At 40.2% G+C, this 20,815-nt stretch overlaps 1 long non-coding RNA gene across 1 annotated transcript in view; it reads right to left on the minus strand.

Annotated features, from left to right (window-relative positions):
• The window catches only part of LOC147371783 (uncharacterized), a 91,574-nt gene extending 70,990 nt beyond the window's left edge, over nt 1-20,584 (minus strand). Inside the window, exon 1 of the long non-coding RNA XR_015163750.1 lies at nt 20,430-20,584. This is a non-coding gene — a long non-coding RNA (uncharacterized LOC147371783). The remainder of the gene's footprint in view (nt 1-20,429) is intronic.
• Between the last annotated feature and the right edge of the window lie 231 nt (nt 20,585-20,815).

Genomic DNA, 20,815 nt, shown 5'->3' on the forward strand with positions numbered 1-20,815 from the left:
GAATCCAGGGGGTCGACAGGATCAGCAAAGTCTCTCTAAAACTGAAATTCCTGATACTCCTTATAAGACCCAGGATAGTCCAAAGCAAGCGAAAATGCACTGTCCTAAAATGTATTTGACTTGGCTTTGGAAACAGGAATTTAGAAAAACTCTTGGCCATCCTACTCCTAGCTGCTTAATAGGAGGAGGGGGTGATGGCAGGCGTGGGAGAAATGTGGTAGAGGGGATTGAGATAGAAACAAACAGGGGGATAAAGGTGGGAGGGAAAACTAACTCCACGGGACACTCACCCATGGTGCACAGCAATGTCAACCTCCCCAAGCCCCAGGTCTGGGATTCGTTCAAGTGTGTGTTTGGAAAATGGCAGCTCAAGACAACACGTAGACTTCCCTGGTGAGTGAATATGATAGACTGCCCTGGGAGTTTCATTTAGGAATTTAGAGAAGGAAGTCATTTGATTTCTTTGTAGATCATTAGGTGGGTCATTAAGTCATTTATGGCTCAATTTCCATGTCAGACCCTCAATTTTACTCACACACACACACACAAATGCGCGCGCGTGCACGCACAAAGATTACAGAACAGATTTAATTTCTCACAGGTGTTTTGGCCAAAAACCTCCTAAGTGGTTAAAACATCGAGAACATATGTAAACTCTGCTTTAGAATATATTGTGAGGGTAAAGAATTGATTTTTAATTCATTTTGTGGGTCTCAGAAGTCGAGTATGTAACACAAAGGGAATATAAATAACATACCATAACATACCACCAACAAGGTAATGACTAAATGCTGAACTAATTTAACAAAATCTAATATTGAAATATATATATTGCATGTAAATTCCATATTTATGATCACAATAAATTTATAATAAAATCCCAGGGCATGCCTCAAGTCTTATTATTATTTCATTTCCATCTCCAACTGCCTACTTTTAGAAATATGTAATATTACCTTGAGCCATTTGGTTTTTATGTGGCAACTGCATTCACCTTAACTCTTCCCTGGAGAAAGATTCAAGTATTTATTTCACTCTGAAGGAAATGGATTTTTGCATCAGAATGAAATAAAAATGATTAAATGTGAATTGAATCACTTAATCCTTTTTCTTGGGTCAAAGGGCGTAATTATCAACCCTACTAAGTGCTTTATGTGCAATCATGCACCAGAACTTAAACTTATAAAGGGCTATAAAGTGATGCATTGTGAGAAAAGAGTGGCAAGACCCCAAATCTATAACCAGAGCAAGGACTTCAGGTGCTAAATTAGAGGTAACATCACCAAACCTGTGTTGGTTAACAACACATTTGAGGGTGGGCTCAAATCCAACATGATGAGTCTTCATAAAAATGAGACATTTGAACACAAACAGGCAGAGAATGGACCATGGATGTGCAGACCCAAGGAGAAGGCAGCCACCCACAAGCCCAGGAGAGAGGCCTGGGGCAACTCCTTCCTGCCCAGCCTGCAGAAACCCAACCCTGCCAACACCTTGATTGTAGATCTTGAGTCTCCACAACTGTGGGAAAATTAATGTTCCGCTTTTTGAGCTCCCTGGCGCATGGTACCTACCCTGAGACACTAGCCCTGGCAAATGAACTCAGGATCCAAGGCAGGGGAACGTAGCTCACACCCTCTTTTGGTTCCTGAGCTTCCATTCCCAGAAAAATACCACTCCCTCCCAGACTCTGAAACCATGATGCTTTCTACTGACAATCCTCTAGGCCAGTTGCCTGTAGCCACGTCTCATAGGAACTCTGGAGAGGGAACTTTAAAACTCGCACTATGAATAATGACACAAATGCTCAATTAGCAATGACGACAAATATCAGAGTTGAGGTTCCAGTCCCTGAAAACACCTCAGGCTCACCCCTCAAACTGCCTGGGAGTTATAAATTATTAACACATTTATCTAGAAAGCATAACAACTCGCTATTATAAGGAAACTGTGTCCATGGAATTTATCGGTCATTTGGAGGCCTGATAATTTACTCTTTGTTCTCTAAAGTAAATATATGCAAGTTACATAAATCAAACCCAGTTTGAGAGCAATATTTTTCCTCAAAGAAAAAGCAGCACGTTTCTCCCAGCACCCCACTCTGTCTCCCACATATATATCCACACAGACAGAAAGACACTAGAGCCAACAATTTAGTTTTTGTATACATTTTGTAAAATTTTATCTTCTACGTTTTGGTTAAATTCTAGGTCATGGCAGTGTACATCTATGTACAGAAACAAACAGAGCATTTGTCATTTACACTTTTCCCTTGGAAATAAAATATCTTAATATTGTATTTAATATATCACAAATGCTTCAGCAAGTTGGTTTTAATTTATGTCAGAGAGTCTGTAGACAGATACATTGGAAAGTTTTGAAACAAAGAATGTGGTTGAAAATAAGCTTGATTTTTCCATCTCACAATTTATCTGCCACATATTGTTAACACTTTCAGATAATCTACCGGTAGGTGGCTGTAAAATTGGGAAGTTTGGTTCCTTTCTTCCCAAAGCATTTAACTACGCCATTATTGCCTAAACAGTACATTACCTAAATTTAGAAAGTCTAAATTCATGTTTACATCATATTTTCAACTCGATCCAATGTAGACCAAAAAAAAAAAAAAATCACTAAGAAGGGAAAAATGACTTCTATTGTGTGGGAGTGGGACTTTCTCGTTTCTCAACTGTGAACATATATTTATTCCAGTTAAAATAATCCCTTATAATTTGCTAATTACCATAGCATGTTAAACCTAGTTCTATTAAACACAATTTTCCCCTTTTCCCATATAATCTAATATAAAAATGTCATATAATGGAAGGAGTGTGGGCTTTGGAGTAACACAGAACTGGGTACAATCCTGGCTTTATCACTGTGTGGCCTGAGGCGAGTCTCCAAGCTTCCTTGGGCCTCAGTTTCTTTAGCTCAGAAATTAGGGTAATGTTTACCTTGCAGGGTGGCTGAGACCACTGGAGACCATGTGTGGAGACAGAACATGGGCTGAACTAATAAGGAGCAACATTGTAAAGTGCTGTCTGTGGCTGGTGGTGCTTTCCCAGCAGGACACACCGTTAACCCCTTCCTACAGTGTGACCAGGAAGCTCCTCCATCAAGAGTGGGATTCCTTCCTCTCTTGAATTCGCCTGGCCTCGTGGCTCCCTTGTAACACACAGGGTGCAGCAACAGTGAGGCTGCCTGCCCTTCCAGACCAAAGTCCCGCAGTCCCTCTGGTTCTTGTGAAACACTCCCTCCCCTGACCCTTTTGGACACCTCCTCTCTGACCCCAGCTATTGTGTTATGAGGAAGCCCAAGACCCCTGGAGAGGTGACAGGTAGGTATTCAGGTGAACAATCTCAACTGAGCCTGGTCTGAGTAATTCTAGTCCAGGTGCCAGGTATGTGACTGAAGACATATCCAGGAGATTCTAGTCCCAGTCCTGTGGGTCACCCTCAATCACTGGTGTCTTCCCAGCTGAAGCCCCACATGTCATGGAGTTGTGCCCTTTGTGACTCTCACCAATAGAATCATGAGTACACCAAATCCCCTATACACTGCTGCTGCTGCTGCTAAGTCACTTCAGTCATGTCCAACTCTGTGTGACCCCATAGACGGCAGCCCATCAGGCTCCCTCATCCCTGGGATTCTCCAGGCAAGACACTGGAGTGGGTTGCCATTTCCTTCTCCAATGCATGAAAGTGAAAAGTGAAAGTGAAGATGCTCAGTCGTGTCCGACTCTTCGCGACCCCACGGACTGCAGCCTACCAGGCTCCTCCATCCATGGGATTTTCCAGGCAAGAGTACTGGAGTGGGGTGCCATTGCCTTCTCCCCTGCTATATACAGATGAGTTCCATTCTGAGAGGGTGTTTGCAAGTCCAATTTGGTCATACATCCAACAAAGTTAGCCTGGGTACCCGACTAACACAATTGGCTGTATAGTACTTTATTGTAATAGATCATAATACTTTTCACACAAATGATACATAAAAAAAACACACAAAAACTAAGTAAAAACTTTTTAATCTCCCAGTACAGTACCTTGAAAAGTACAGTAATAAGTACAACAGCTGGTATACAGAAACTGGTATCAAGTGAACAGGCAAGAAGAGTTACTGACTGGAGGAGGGAGAGGAGGTGGTAGATGGTAGAGTTGAAGGATCCTCCACAACAGGAGACAGAGGGCAAGTTGCAATTTCACTTATGCCTGACACTGACCTGAGGGAATGCACATTTGCAACTTAAAGGTTTATTTGTAGGGAACTTACTGTATTGTAAAACGGTTGCTGTTTTACACCTCCTAGTTTGCAGCATTTTATGTAGTAATAGGTGGCTGGAACAGAGCTGGTAATGTTCTTAGAACTGTGCTGCAAGAGAATTCAAAGAGGACCCCACTTGGTGGGAACCTAAATTTCTAATGTTTGTGATACACTGGCAACAGATACTCTCTCACTGAACAGCAGCTCTTTCTTCTGAGCTCCTGGACAAGTTTGGACAAGTGAGAGAAAGTGGCAGCTAAAACACCCATTTCTCCAAAGCTGACTCCACACGTGGTAGTCCTTGGAAAGAAGAGCAGGCAAGCAGCTCCCAACCCAAAACTACGTTCCCTGTGCTGTCACCCAGCACCACACCAGTTTCATGGTCACCAGATCACTGTGTGTTTGTCTTTAAAATGCAATACCTTTCAGAGGTGCCCTGAGACTCATTCACTCCTGGGCAGGAATGGTCAAGATCATTTCCTTAGAGAAAGGTAGTTTTGATTTGTAGTACAAGGGAAGGCATTCTGGAGACCCCTGGTAGCATGATAATAGGGGTTATACCAAAGTAAGAAGTGGGGGAGGAGGCTTCAGGAAAGTAGCTGGGAGAGGAACCCTGAAATTTTCCTGCCTACACATTGCTTAAATCAGGAGAGATGGATGTCTTCCACACACTGGAATTTCACCCATTTCCTGGCCTGCAAAAAAATGTTGCAGGTTTCCCTATGTCCAGATCACCTCTAAGCCACTGAAGCTTCCATCCGAATTTGAACTGTTCCCAAACCACATGACCTGCCTCCTGAGAAATTTGTATGCAGGTCAAGAAGCAACAGTTAGAACTGGACATGAAACAACAGACTGGTTCCAAATTGGGAAAGGAGTACGTCAAACCTGTATATTGTCACCCTGCTTTTTTAACTTATATTTCTCTTATCGTGAGAAATGGGGGACTGGATAAAGCACAAGCTGGAATGAAGTTTGCCGGAGAAATATCAATAACCTCAGATATGCAGATAACACCACCCTTATGGCAGAAAGTGAAGAGGAACTAAGGAGCCTCTTGATGAAAGTGAAAGATGAGAGTGAAAAATTTGGCTTAAAACTCAACATTCAGAAAACGAAGATCACGGTATCTAGTCCCATCTCTTCTTTCCCTCAAATAGATGGGGAAACAATGGAAACAGTGACAGACTTTTTTTTTTTTTTTTTGCTCCAAAATCACTGCAGATGGTGACTGTAGCTGTGAAATTAAAAGATGCTTGTTCCTTGGAAGAAAAGTTATGACCAACCTAGACAGCATATTAAAAAGCAGAGACATTACTTTGCCAAGAAAGGTCCATCTAATCAAAGCTATGGTTTTTCCAGTAGTCATGTATGGATGTGAGAGCTGGACTATGAAGAAAGCTGAGCACCGAAGAATTGATGCTTTTGAACTGTGATGTTGGAGGAGACTCTTGAGAGTTCCTTGGACTGCAAGGAGATCCAACCAGTCCATCCTAAAGGAAATCGGTCCTGAATATTCATTGGAAGGACTGAGGCTGAAGCTGAAACTCCAATACTTTGGCCACCTGATGCAAAGAACTGACTCATTTGAAAAGACCCTGATGCTGGGAGGGATTAGGGGCAGGAGGAAAAGGGGACAACAGAGGATGAGATGTTTGGATGGCATCACTGACTCAGTGGAGATGAGTTTGAGTAAGCTCCAGAAGTTGATGATGGACAGGGAAGCCTGGCATGCTACAGTCCATGGGGTTGCAAAGAGTCAGACATGACTGAGCAACTGAACTTAACTGAACTAAAACTACCCGTGACTCTTGAGTTTGAATTTCCTTATTCAGTTTGTCAGTGGGAAAAAGGAGGAAAAGAAATATGAGGAAGAGAATAGAAGAGAAGTGAAAATACCTAAGTCTTCTACCTGCTTTCTATCCCTCAGAATGAAAACCTCTTAATTATAGGGCTGGGTCTTAGACCAGCATAATTAATACACATAACTGATGGCTAATAAATTGTTGATTAAGTGGGATTGGACAAAATCAGTGCAATATTTTGCAGAATCTCATATCCACAAGAATTTTTAGAATATTGCACAAGAATGCCAAGGGTGGGATAAGGAAGACTCACTTTCAACCCACGTAAGTTTGCACTACTAACGTACCTTTTAAATGTTCATTTAGAAATATTCATATATGATGTATAAGTAAAATCCTTCAAAAAGAGACAGAAAATCCCTAATGTTGGAGTAAAAATAAAATAAAGCAAAATTCTAACTGGTCACCAATGTCACTTTCAAGGCCATATGAAGCTATTTCCCCTTCCTCAAATCTACCCACCCACCATGTGGCCCCCAGGATTCAAAATCTACATTGTTTCAATTGGATCCCATTGTGGAATAATTCTCAAGATGGCAATTATCATAGACTGGTAGATTCTTAGCATCGCACATAACGAGTCCCACAAAGCATGGGCAATGGCCGGTTTCCCATCTAAGAGGGGCGCCTCCTCCCCAGGGGAGCTTCAACCCACTTTGGGGGTCTCTTCCACTTTTCAAGGCTACTGCTCCCACCTTTGAAGAGCGCTCTATTTTTAAACATTCTTTGAGCTGAAATCTCTCTTCCTTCTGTCTTGAATACTTTATGAAACTATTATTAATGGAATCAGTGAACATTTGATTTATTTCCACAGAAATTTATTGCAGAAGTAGAGCTATTGAGTAAAAATCAATCTTGATTTATATTGTTTATGTAAGTTCTATAGGTGCTAGACACTATGACTTTTTAAAGAAAGAGGAAGAGTGTAGGGAGGATTTAACCATTAGTGAATGGTCTTATTAAATTGGCAGTTATAAGCTATGTAAGTTACAGTAATGAAATAGAATAACTATAAAGAAAAGTCCCCCAAAGGTACAATAACATTGATACAATGAAACATGAAACATATCTAATAAATGCAAACATTAATATAAATTTTTTATAAAAACATAATTCTAAGCACAAAACTTTGATATACATACAAGTACAAAACTAAAAATCTTCCAAACAAGTCTATGTAAACTTTTACAATGCAAGTTTTTATAAAAATAAACTTGCAAATAAAAATCTCAGAACAAAGAAATATTGTTTGCATTCTGTTAGTAATACTGAATAAAGAGGCCATTTTTATACTCTGAGCATGTTTAGAGGTTAAGTTTAATTTATAAATAATTTTGAAACATTAAAAGGGACGTGGGGGGAATTTGTTCTGTAAGTTAAACAGCAATTTGATCTCAACATCATTAAAAATAAACTTTCACCTGTTACTAATTTTCTTCTTAGTTACAAAGCCATTGTTTGTTTGAATGAAAGGCAAAAAGCATCTTGATGCTGTTTATACAGTCCAAATAAGAGAACAAATTGCAAAGGCCCATGAATGCTAAAAAGCAAATAAAGGAACTTTTCCAAGAATATGTTGAAAACACAGCCAGGGCTACAGACAATTGTAAGTACTGCATGGTGAACCTCAAACAGCACCCCAGATACTGCATATTTGAGTTGCAAACAGTACTGCAATCCTACATCTGAGAATACTTCTTTTGTGTGTACTATCTTTAATTGTCGACTTGTAATAAACTCTGAAAATTGAGCCCAGTATCACAAAAAGCCTTCCACAACCTCTGCCAGCAAAGCAAAAGAGTATTTTGTGTGATGTCTTTGGTTTCAGTTTTATTATAATAGGGGGTGTGTCGGTTTGTGTATCTATAATTGTGTGTTTGTTTATAGTTTATGAATATGCATGTAATTTTGGCATTGGCTTCCATTTTCAAAAGCAGCTCAAGTCCATGCCAAGAGACAAGCAGAAATAACCCTTAAAAAGGACAAAATAACTCGATGGGTCCATTCTAATCTGAGCCATTCACATGAATAAATGAATAAGTTATAGCAATACTTCAACAGTAAGTTTTTATACTTTGGAACCAAAAGTCTGTTTCCAAACTGGCAGACCAGGTACAGTCCAGGGACACTCCAAACAATAAATGATAAGAAATCATAGGAAAAATATCTGCAAAAACACAACTGGGGCCTTGGCAAAAGCAGAGTTCAGGTAAACACTCCATAGTCAATAGCTAATCTGACATCTCCTATTTACTAAGCCCTCTTTTCCAAGCTCTATTGGAAAGAATCAGAAAAACTGTCCAATGATTCCATAATATTTCCAAATGCTCCATCAATTTTCTCTCTGTTCCTGCCTCCCTCCCTCCCCCTCATCTCCTTCCATTTCCCCCCTCTTTCTCTTTCTCCTCCTCCTTCCATCCTTTCATTCATAACAGGAAACACAAGCCAGTCCCACCCATAAGATTGTTCCCAATTCCTTTAGCTCTCAGACAAGGCACTATACATCTCTTTGCACTTAACCTCCAAACTTCCAGAATTAGTGAATTGTAGCACTGCTTCAGTTTTAACACTGTGCACTCCCTCCAGTGTCTCTCATGAACTTTTCATCAACAGAGTATTATCTCATCTTGTATCCTCACCTTCCTACCTCATTACAGGCTGTGAACACTCACTTCTCGAAATCCTCTCCCATGGTTTCCATAATACATGCTCCTCACCCTCTATGTCTCTGATCATCTTTCCTCCACATTTTCTCCACTTAATTATCTTCATAAATTTAGGTGCTCCTAAATTCCCTGTTCATTTGACTCTGACTCACTGGGTGCCTGGCTCAATTTTACAGTCTCAACCAACAGCTCTATAAAAATGGCTTCCAAGTGTTTTCCTTATCCTCTTTCTCTCCCAAGTTGTGCTCTCACAACTCCAGCTCTACACCAGTGAGACCTGGCTACTCCTTCAGCACCTAAAACCCTCCTTCTGTGATGCCTCCCATGGCACCTGCTTGTTTCACCCTCATTATCACACCTTGGTTCAAATGCTCATGGCTTTTTGCCTGGGCCCTGAGAAGGGCTCCCTAGCTGCCTCTAGCCTCAGTTTCCTGGAATTTATCTCCTCTCCTGCTGCCTACGGCATTTTTTCAGAAGTTCAACCCTAGCCACATCTCTCCTTTTCAAAAACTCGGTGTCTCTCCATCCTGCAGAATAAAGCCCAAATTCATTTCTATGGTATTTACACTCCTTTCTGGGATCAATCCAACCAATTTATCCTGACTCACATTCCCCACCTTACCTCCCATGATCCTCCACCTTATAGCTTTCACTTTAGCTAAAATTAACTACTCAAGTTCCCTACACTTTCTCAAATATCCTCATTCGTGCATTTTTGGGGGCCTGGAATACTTTTTTCTCTATCCCTGCCATTCCCAAACCCCACCCCACCCTACAGAGCCTAAATAGACTAAAACTGATCTTATGGACTCTTCCTTTATCAGCCCCACTTCCCAACCACAAGGAAGGCTCCATCCACCCTGTAAACTCATTGAGTATGATCTCCTCTGATGCCATTTTCTCCCTTGTGTTTGGTTATTTATGAATATGTCCTAAATCTTGCAATAAACCTCTTGAAAGTTGGAGCTTTCATGTCCAGCATAGTGCCTGGTACATAAGAGTTTCCTTTCTATTTCTTTCACTTAATAAATATTTATGAGGTACTATCCTGCCCTGTGCATTAGGAATTCAATGGTGAATGAAACCCAGTCCTTGCCTTTATGGGATTTATATTTTAGATTCAAAAGAAATGTTTATTGCAAAAAAACTCTTATGAAAAATATTTTAAGTAAACATTTAGTTCTCTAAATGTCAATATTTCATAGAAGCAAAGTTCTTATGTATAAAAGTTCTATGCACATCCAAAGCATTATTATTCTGTCACAGAAGGCAAGTTGACTTCTTCTCAAGAAGGAGAGAAGAAAGGCATCAGTGTGGCTTCCCTGGCATCCTGCCCTGTGATCCCCTCTATGACCTTTCTTCGCTTCCAACTTTGACCTTGATATTTCCCATTTTTGACCTTATTCCCATTCTGTCTAGCATGTAACCTAGCATTCTAAGACCTGACCTTGTCCTCCTAGCCCTGACGCTAATTCCCTTATAACTAGGCTGTTCGTCTGGACTAGATATAAGTCCTAACCATTTTATGAGCTTAATTATGCTTTGTTTCTAAACAATAGATAAATGGATGACCCTGGTGAACCGAATGACACAGAGGACAACTCTGTGAGCACCTGGTCAGGGACCTTGGACTCCCATATCGGCCTAATCAACAATGTCAAAAAATAAATAGATAAGCAAACTCCAACACTGAGTGCAACATAATGACAGTCTCTGCAATACTGTGCTGAACACTGCCCTGTGCTGGGGTCTGGCTGCTGCCTTAAGAGCCAAGGAAATCATGCCTCCAGTTTAAGGCTCCTTCTTTTTGCTTCTTTTCTCTGAATAAATGTCACTTCCCTGGAAACAAGAACTTTATTCATCAACTGAGAATTGTGGTCATTCCTCAGTCTAACAGAGTCTCTTTTTCTCTGGTTCTCCATTCCTCCTTTCTCAAAATACTTCTTTGCTTCTCAAGTTCATTTAGGGACTACCAAATGGCTAGGCTTATAGGCTATCAGCAATATTCCTAGGTGCTAATTAAGAACATCTGCCTTTTGCCATGAATTTTTACATCACGTCTCAATAAAGAAAAGCAGAAGCATCTTCTAGGAATTCTGAAATGCAGAAGATGGATGGTGTGTCTTGATTTCATTTGTTCTCTAAGATCAACAGAAAGCTCTTATACCTATTTTGAGTAAACTGTCTTTGGAGCCTCAGATATAATTTAGTCAATGATGCTGCAGACAGCAAGAATCTGCTTCGAATAACTAACCCTGTTACCTTTTGTTTCCTGTGCAGATTCCTCCATGAAGGACAAAAGCAGGGCTTCTTGTTCCTTTTAAGGAAATGGAGTTTTTAAAAAGCTTACAAGCTCAAGATGGAATTCAAAGTCAGCTGTCTTAGAAGTATTATATCAGACTATAGATGGTAAGCTAAATGGGTGCTAAATTCAGGGCCTAATTAAATAATTTTATAATGTCTTCAAATCTTTTACCACAGAGATGGTTTTATTGTGTTTGTAAACTAAATTTGGAGATAACTTCTCTTGAGACTATGTCATTTCCTAGGACTATATCAAGAATCTGGGGAAGTTATCTTAACTCCTTCTGACTATATTGGGGCCCCTTTGCATGCATGAGTGCTCAGTCATTCAGTCATGTTTGACTCTTTGCAACCCTACAGACTGAGCCCGCCAGGTTTCTCTGTCCATGGAATTCTCCAGGCAAGAATACTGGAGTGGGCTGCTATGCCCTCCTCCAGGGGCGGGGCCCCTTTAAGATTTGGAAAAACTTTTTTACTTAACAATCCTTGAAAAAGACAAAAACAGTTTCCAAGACCACTCATCTTATTATCCTAGGAACCATCTCCCATGATAGAAATCTCAGCAAATATATAAGCGGGTTCTTTTCATTTTCTTGATGCATCCTACCCAGGGTAAATATGAGATGAGAAAGAAACACTGAGGGCCAGGTTAGCATCTACCTTGAAAATCGCTGTCCCTCAACTCACTTCCCTCCTACCTAACTCAGAATAATCTTGAAAAAGTCTCACAAGCATTCACGAATAATGGGTCTTTTGGTCTCATACAACATGCTGGTTAACATTTTATATAACATGATTTGTATGTTGGCAAATGCACAGCTCCATGCAACTTCTAATAGAGCCATTCATTCGACAGCTTTTTTATATATATAACTATGGATCAAGCAAATTGCTGAGTACTGAGGATTAAGAGAATGAGCAAGGAAGACTTAGTGTCTGACCCTTGAGACTTTTGTAGTCTTGACTCTGTTGCTATCCTCTCTCCTTGCTTGTGGAAAGCCCAGTGGCTCCTTTGCAAAGCCCAGTGACCTCATCAGTTTGAGAGGAAAGTGGGTAGTCTCACCCACTACCCACTGGGGGCTTTGTTCTTCACTTGGCCCTCAGGGTGCCATGTGGCCCATTGAGTACTGGGTCTTGTTCTCTCAACCTGGCTCAGGTTCCCCTGAGATGGACCTCAGTTCCAGGGACATTACATTAAACTGCACTCAAAATTATTCCTTCCCTAGAAATAGTGACTTCTTTGCTCTCAGGATGACCTGGAGTTCAATATCTGCTTAATCTGTTAGATAAAACATCCAAGGAAATCAGAACATCATGTCTCCTATTTGCCACTGGTATTTTAAATAAATTAATTAATTGCCCCCAACATTTCTTTAATTCATCCTTGTTTTAAAATGCATTAAAATAATAGGGAGAAATTTAAGGACCTTTAGTCCAATGGTGGAGAAGGAAATGGCAACTCACTCCAGTGTTCTTGCCTGGAGAATCCCAGGGACGGGGGAGCCTGGTGGGCTGCCATCTATGGGGTCGCGCAGAGTCAGACACGACTGAAGTGACTTAGCAGCAGCAGCAGCAGCACAGTCCAATGGATCAGTTTTTCCTATCATTTTATCCTATCACTAAACTCTATACTGTTAAAATGACATGTCATTAATTAACCACAATGTCAAATACAAAACTCATTCCTTTTTCTTTAATGTCATCTTTAACCACTTCAAACAGAATACAATGTTTACAAAGTCAAATGCCAAATGATTAGTGAAAATTGCTAATTAAATCAATGATTTCTGTAATAGTCTCTGGAGAGGATAAAAATGATTTCCTATCTCTTCTCTGAGAGCATCAGTATAAAATATTTGGAAGACTATGGTCTGTGCAGTCATCCACACCTGAATCAAAATCCCCTCCCTCCCCCTTATCACCTCTGGGACTCCACCAGGCCCCTTCAGCTCTCTGGGCCTCATTTTTAAAATGAGTTTCTTCTTTTAAAAAATGAGGACCATAATGCCTAGATTAGAAATCTCTTACCAGGATTAAAAGAGATTACATACAAACAGTGATTAAAACACTACCTGCCACTTATGGATTTTCTCTCCACTAAGTAATTATAAATCCAATAGAAGGACTAAGATAAATACAAAAATAACTGCACTAGAATGGTATAGGGAGTAAATGTTATGTGGTGTTACAATCAATCCACAGGGATTTCAGAAGGAGAAATCAGTCCTTGTCAAGGTGATCAGCAAAAATGTCAGGAAACAACATTGAGCTAAGCTAATTGGAATGGTCAAGGTTTGGCTAAGCAGAGCTGGAGGAATATTGAGACAGAGAAAATGCAAGCACACTGTTTTAGAGGCAGAAAACGTGGAGGCGGAGTCCTGGTGGATTTGTCCAATCAGGTGTGCAGGGAGCAAGAGGAAGTCAGTGCTGTGGACACAGATTATGATCTTTCCATAGCCCATAAGAAGAATTGTAAGAAACAAGTCCAAACTACCATTTTTTTTGGCCACAAAACACTCTTTTCCTAAACTGGTTCCACCCCAGCAATCTGCTTCTGAAAACAGAACTGTTGAATTAAATCTATGTCAGCCCCCTTTTCACATTCCTGTTTCTTGTGACCAACACAGACACCTGTACATGTAAAACCTCTGCTACCACCAAGAAGCTGGGGTCTGTCTCTATGACTCAGACATTGCAGGAACCTTCCTGCAATGCAGGAGATGTGGGTTCCATCCCTGAGTTGAGAAGATCCCCTGGAGAAGGGAATGGCTACCCACCCCAGTATTCTTGCCTGGAGAATTCCAAGGACAGAGGAGCCTGATGGGTTACAGTTCATGGGGTCACAAACAGACATGACCGAGTGGCTAACACACACACACTCCTGCTATAAGCAATTAAGCTTTCACTTTTCTCACCTATTTTTCAGGGGCCTTATTCTAGAATACTCAACACTATTACAGAGAAGGCAATGGCACCCCACTCCAGAACTCTTGCCTGGAAAATCCCATGGACGGAGGAGCCTGGTAGACTGCAGTCCATGGGGTCGCTAAGAGTCAGACACGACTGAGTGACTTCACTTTCACTTTCCACTTTCATGCATGAGAGAAGGAAATGGCAACCCACTCCAGTGTTCTTGCCTGGAGAATCCCAGGGACAGGGGAGCCTGGTGGGCTGCCGTCTATGGGGTCGCACAGAGTCAGACACGACTGAAGCGACTAAGCAGCAGCAGCAGCAACACTATTAAGAAAAAAGTAATTGTCCCATGACATGGTTCCTTTGCTGAAAGCATTTCCAAGGTCCTGGATGAGGAGGAGACATTTTTTTTCCCCAGCTATCTCCTTCAAAAGTTACCATTGCTCCTTCTTCACTTTGACTTCTTAACTGTTTCAGGTAACGGTCACAGAGGAAAGCCCTAAACTGGGTTCACATTGTGAACCCAAGCATCATGGGTGACATTTATTTTCACAGAGGTTCCAGGCACCTCATGGGGAGGACTCAGGAAGTGTTACTCAGAAATGTTTTCAACAACTTGAGAATGGGAAGAGGTGGTCAGGAACCAATGGGTCTCAAAGAACAGAATCAGTCATTTAACTGGTTCCAGAGAAAGAGAGACCCTCACAGCAAAGGTGGGTCGGCAAATGAGGGCAGAATGTGCAAAAGCAGGCCAAAAGATACTGCCCTGAAAAAGGCAGAACCGGGCCACATATGTATGGAAGACCTACTTGCAAACTGTTCTCCGCTCTAAACCTGCCACTCCAGTCATGGTGAATGTAAAACAAATTCAGACAAATCATTAAAACTGTAGCAGTACTAAAGAACACGTGAAATGGTTTACTGCAGGTCCTTATTTAAATTGCTTTGTACAAAATAAGTCTTTTGCTGGCACACTGGAACAGTAAAAAGTTATTGTGATCATCTTTTATTAAGAAGGAGGACCATTTTGTTTATATATATATATATATATATATATACACACACACACACACACACATCTATATATTCTTATAGAAGAAATGGACTTAAATTGCAGAAAGATAAGTTTATTAAAATTCATTGCAATTCCCACATTATTATATTTTTTAATAACCATCCTGCTTTCTGCCATGGGCCCCCTGCCAATACACAGATGCATTTGGCTTCACCCAGGTCAAAAGTGATGCTTCAGTGCTTCTTTGGGATTAGGTCTATACTCAAACACAATTCATCTTCAGCATAAAATTTGATTGAACCATGTGAGTAAAACTACATTAGAATTTTTGTATGTAAGATCTAACCTTTGAGCTCATTCCTGAATTATCACTAAAGTGTGAAGGAAAGTGAAAGTGTTAGTCGCTCAGTTTCCGTCCAACTCTTTGCAAGTCCATGGACTGTAGCCCACCAGGCTCCTCTGTCCATGGGATTCTCCAGGCAAGAATACTGGAGTGGGTTGCCATGCCCTCCTCCAGGGAATCTTCCCAACCCAGGGATCAAACCCAGGTCTCCCGCATTGCAGGCAGATTCTTTACTGTCTGAGCCACCAGGGAAGCCCAAATGACTAAAATAGATAAGGTCAAAAAAGAGAAGCTGCTGCTGCTGCTAAGTCACTTCAGTTGTGTCCAACTCTGTGCGACCCCGTAGATGGCAGCCCACTAGGCTCCTCTGTCCCTGGGATTCTGCAGGCAAGAATACTGGAGTGGGTTGCCATTTCCTTCTCCAATGCATGAAAGTGAAAAGTGAAAGTGAAGTTGCTGAAAAAGAGAAGAGGAACCCCAAAACATGAAAAGATGGGTGAATGATGGTCCAACTGGAGGTGCCCTGAAATGTAATGTCCTCCTCTGTCCCTGGGGCAGGACTTTAACTCTGTAGGTACCAGTTCAGTCTGTGTTTAGAAAGAAAGATTATTTCTGATGGCACGATAACCAAGTTTTTAAAAAAATAATAGAGTAATAAAAATTTAAATAAAGGTAAAATTAATCCCATAGTTTGATAACACTTTTCTTGTGAGAGTTTAAAGTAATAATGTAAAAATACTCTTATAATATAAAGTAATACTATATATATATATATTTATATTTATTTATATTTCTTTTAGGAATGTTTTAAATCAAATTATGTCTAAGTGAAATAGATCAGATGAGTTATTGTTTTATCCTACATAATTTTTTCATCAAATCTGTCATTTCCAACTTTCAAAAAATATTCCTTCTCTCTTGGTTGATTCTACAGATTGAGTGGCAATAAGACTGTGAATAGCTAAAACATGCTCTTAGTATTTATTTTAATTTACAAGATTTTGGTGTTTTTCAGCAGTTTTTAAAACCATATATTGGATGATCAAAGTTCCTAAGTCTGCCTGTATTAAGAAATGCCAAGGACATAAGGATTTGAATTGATTGTTCTTGGGATAGCATTTTAGAAATGAAATGCAACATTATTCTCAAGCTTTTGTGATCAATTTTCTAGCCTAGAAAAACAGGTGGTTTAAAAACCTTCTGGAACTTTCTTACTGCCAGGTGTTGACACCCAGGAAAGAACACACCATATTTTCACTCTGTTTAAATCTGAATTAAATCATTAAATACTAAATTGTGAATACCAAAAATCTTTGAAAAAGGCATTAAAAAGCCAATCAGTTTTACACAAAGAAAGCTATGTACTTTACCTAAAATTAGGAGTTTGGGATTAACATATACACACTACTATATATAAAATATACAATCAACAAGGACCTACTGTATAGCACTGGGAACATACTCAACATTTTGTAAAAACCTGTAAGTGAAAAGAATCTGAAAAAGGATATTTTATATATATATATATATATATATACACACACACACACACACACACACACACATACAACTGAATCCCTTTGCTGTATACCTAAAAATAACACAACATTGTAAATCAACTAAACTTCAGTAAAATAAATAAATAAATACATAAATTTTTTAAAGTGTCATACAGAGGAGAAAAAAAACCTGCCTTTTAAAAAAATTATCATGACTTGTAGCAGTGGACAACATAACCCAGATGGAGAAAGCAAACTTCCAGCACTCAGCTGGCTTTTCCTAAACTCCATTTTATACACGCACCTTATTAAATCTCCCTAATGTGGCAGTTGTCTGGAGCCTGAGCTATAACCAAGTCAAACCTTGGGTGATGGAGGTAACAGTAACCGCTGGCCCCAGCCTTCTGAGGAGTTATCGTGTTTGAGAAAGAAAACATTGTCGGGGTGGTAGCATAACCCCAAGAGTAATAAAGTGGCCAGACACCTGGAAGCAATTACGTGCATGGTCGAGATTATCCATCATGCTTTGCTCACTGTCTCTCTTGCAAAGACCTTTGTTTTTACACTCACAGTAGCTAACTTCTGGGCTGAAAAGCCTGTTTCACAAACGATGTTTTCCACCGAGGCCCTTCCACTTACTGCCATTCCCACATGATGTCGATCATTTGTTTGCACAGCCCAGCGACAAACCTCAGAGCTGCTGTAATAATAAGTTGGTTAGCAGGCTTGCAGGAGCAGCTGCATCAATCACACTCCTGCCACAGCCCAAAGAAATGCCCTTTGCCCACCAACACTGCTTAGCAGAATGCAGTCTGGATCTCTCAGATGGAACTGTTCAAGCACCATTTTCCATTTAGGCCTAATTTAATACTTTTCTAAATCAGATTATTGCTTGTAGGTCATTATCATTAAGTTCCTTCTGACATGTATTTATTGCTCAGATACCATTATTCATTAGGCTATTGTGCTGCTGGCTATGAAGTTAGCCTAAGACCTGGGATCAGATGCTCTTTTCCTTCAGGTCAGGGGGTATCAGGACTATAGAAAATTATTGGATCTTCCATTACTGTTCTGGTGCCTTGAAAACTGTGTCAGCTTTCCAGATATTCCTCAAACACTTGCTTAATTGTGTTTAATAGAGTTCTTGCAATGAATAAAAATCCATGTGATTTGGAGTCACATCCTTTGCCATAGCCCATACATGTATCCTGTGAGAGAATTTAAATGCTAGTTAAACTGGCTTTATTAATGTGATGTTTATAACTGTTCATTTTATATATTAACTCTGTGTAAATACCCAGCAAAAGAAAACCTAGGTTCATTTAGATAAAGTGTTTTCCAGCTTGGTACTAGCGTATCTAAGAAGTTTCTCAGATACCCACCAGATTCTCTTCCAAGAAATCTTATAAATTAGAATGTTTTTAAAGCACAGATTTAGGGAGATAAATAAAATTTGAAGCTTGCTGGGCCATAGGGGGCTGTGGGGGCACCACCTCCCACCAGTGCTCACTGTATTGGGAAATATACATGAAAGCATTTAAATGAAACATTCCTTGTTCCTTTAGGATCTTACATTTGAAAGTTGACAGTATTAAAAAGCAAACAAACAAGCATCCATAATTTGGAGAGGAGGGGAAGGGGGTAAGGTTTCAGTTCAGTTCAGTCACTCAGTTGTGTCCAACTCTTTGCGACCCCATGAATCACAGCACGCCAGGCCTCCCTGTCCATCACCAACTCCCAGAGTTCACTCAAACTCATTCCATCGAGTCGGTGATGCCATCCAGCCATCTCATCCTCTGTCATCCCCTTCTCCTCCTGCCCCCAATCCCTCCCAGCATCAGAGTCTTTTAGCAGGGTTCGAATTAGGGCTAATTTTGTCCCTAATTTGGAATCTGTCCTGGCCCAGCTGCTCTCTATCTCTTCATCACCACTTATCTCTTCAGTCAATGACACAACTTTAACGGGACTTGGAGATCACAGAGCAGGGCTCTGGTCCTTCTGCTACTGCAAACTAAGGCTTCCCAACAGTTTGATCCTCACCATTTAGAAAACCAGTTTCAGTTACTTCCTACCCAGTTTCTTCAGGAGATACAATGGTTCTCCAGCTATGAGATCTGTGGGCCTCTTCTGATGAAGAGAACTTTACATAATACAAGTCAGGCTCCTTTCTGCTGGTCTGAAGGTCCCAAGAGGATTTTTGTAACTAAGGAATCAAGATTTGTACACCTACCCTTTCTAAAACAAAAATTTTACAATTCTAATGTCAACCGGGTTATTATATTCTTAAAGTGGGACATGAGCTAGAGCTTGCACTATTGTTCCAACAGGCTTACAAAACCTGGGTGCAACAGAACCATCCTATCCTATAAAAATCTGTTCTGCTCAAGCTTTATCAGACTATGCAGTGATTTATTTTTTTTAACTGGAGTATAGCTGCTTTACAATATTGTGTTAGTCTCTGCCTTACAGGAAAGTGAATCAGTCATAAATATATATACATATATATATATATATCTCATCTCTTTTTGTATTTCCTTCCCACTTAGGTCATCACAGAGCATTAAGTAAACTCCCCTGTGCTATTAATAGATTCTCATTGGGTTATCTATTTTATATATATTTTATAATAGCAGTGTATATATGTCAATCCCAGTCTCCCAATCCATCCCACTTCCCCTCTTCCCACTTGGTGTCCACACGTTTTATCCTCTGCATCTGTTTCTTTATTTCTACACAGTGATATTTAACCCTTGTTTCCTCCCAAATTTCTCAGCTTTTTCCTACCCCTCTCCCACCAACCTCATACATACCCCTGGAAGTTCATTCTGCAAGTTCATTCTGCCAATCTCAAGTAACTACTTAAACACTTAAATAGTCAGTACTCTGTTGCAGTCTTTCTCAAGGCAGAGTCACCACAGAGAGCACAACACAATAATCCTGAAAATAACTTAGCAGCTAGATCAATGCTTCCCCTTGTTCGTCCACACAACTGCCCACAGATCAGATAGCCAGTTTTCATCAACTTCACTTCTTTCCTCTGTCAGCCTTGTACCTCAGAGTAACTTCTGAATTAAAGTTCATTTCTGGAACTTTCATACAAAAAAAGAGTCAGAAAAATATATACGCTTCCATTTGCCACTGCTGCTATTAACAAAGTAAGTATTTCTGATTCTCAATAAAAAATTCCAACTTTGATAAAACAATTTGTAAGTACAATTCTGATCCAATGAAAATAGTCTTCATCAAACCTCAACTTTGAATCCTCCATGAGTCTCTCCCTTCATGTCAGGTGGCCTTTTTGTCCTTAAAAATGTTATTCTCATTACATTCATGTCTTCTCTCCTCTAGGATAGTTGTCCCCAAACCTGTCAGGACATCAGAATCAGCTGGTGCCCCAGAATCATGGGGCAGATTTTTCAAAAAACAGACAACCAGGTCCTGCCCCACCACCACTGCTTCAAGATTCTTATTGCTCAGGGCTAGAGTGGGGCCTGGATATTTATATTTTGATAAAGCTCTCCAGGTGATCCTGGAAACCTGAGATTTTAGGAAACATTGACTTACCAAAAGCAGTGATTCTTGATCAGCAGGACAGTGGCTAATCACATGGCCAGACTTCACCAGCCTTACTCTCTATGACCATAGCACCAAGAATCCGGTTCAGCCACACTGAAGTTGCTTTGCAAAAATGATCCAGATGACTCATTAGTTGCAAACCTAAATATAGAGATTTAATCAGAAATAAATAACCCCTAAATATAGCATTGCATATTTTTAACTCTATAATCTAGCCTGCCTCTCTACAATATCAGTTGTTTGCAAGTGAACCCAAGAGACAAAATCATGAAACAAGCACTAAGAGACCATTTTTTTTCTTCACCTATCATCACACACAAATGTTTAATAAACTAGTCCCCAGACAGTAGTTAGTTTCCAGTTTAAGTTGAAAA

This window comes from Bos grunniens, chromosome 5, assembly GCF_055505025.1.
Source record: "Bos grunniens cultivar Pamir isolate PY7600 chromosome 5, Bosgru_T2T1.0, whole genome shotgun sequence".
Classification (NCBI taxonomy): domain Eukaryota; kingdom Metazoa; phylum Chordata; class Mammalia; order Artiodactyla; family Bovidae; genus Bos; species Bos grunniens.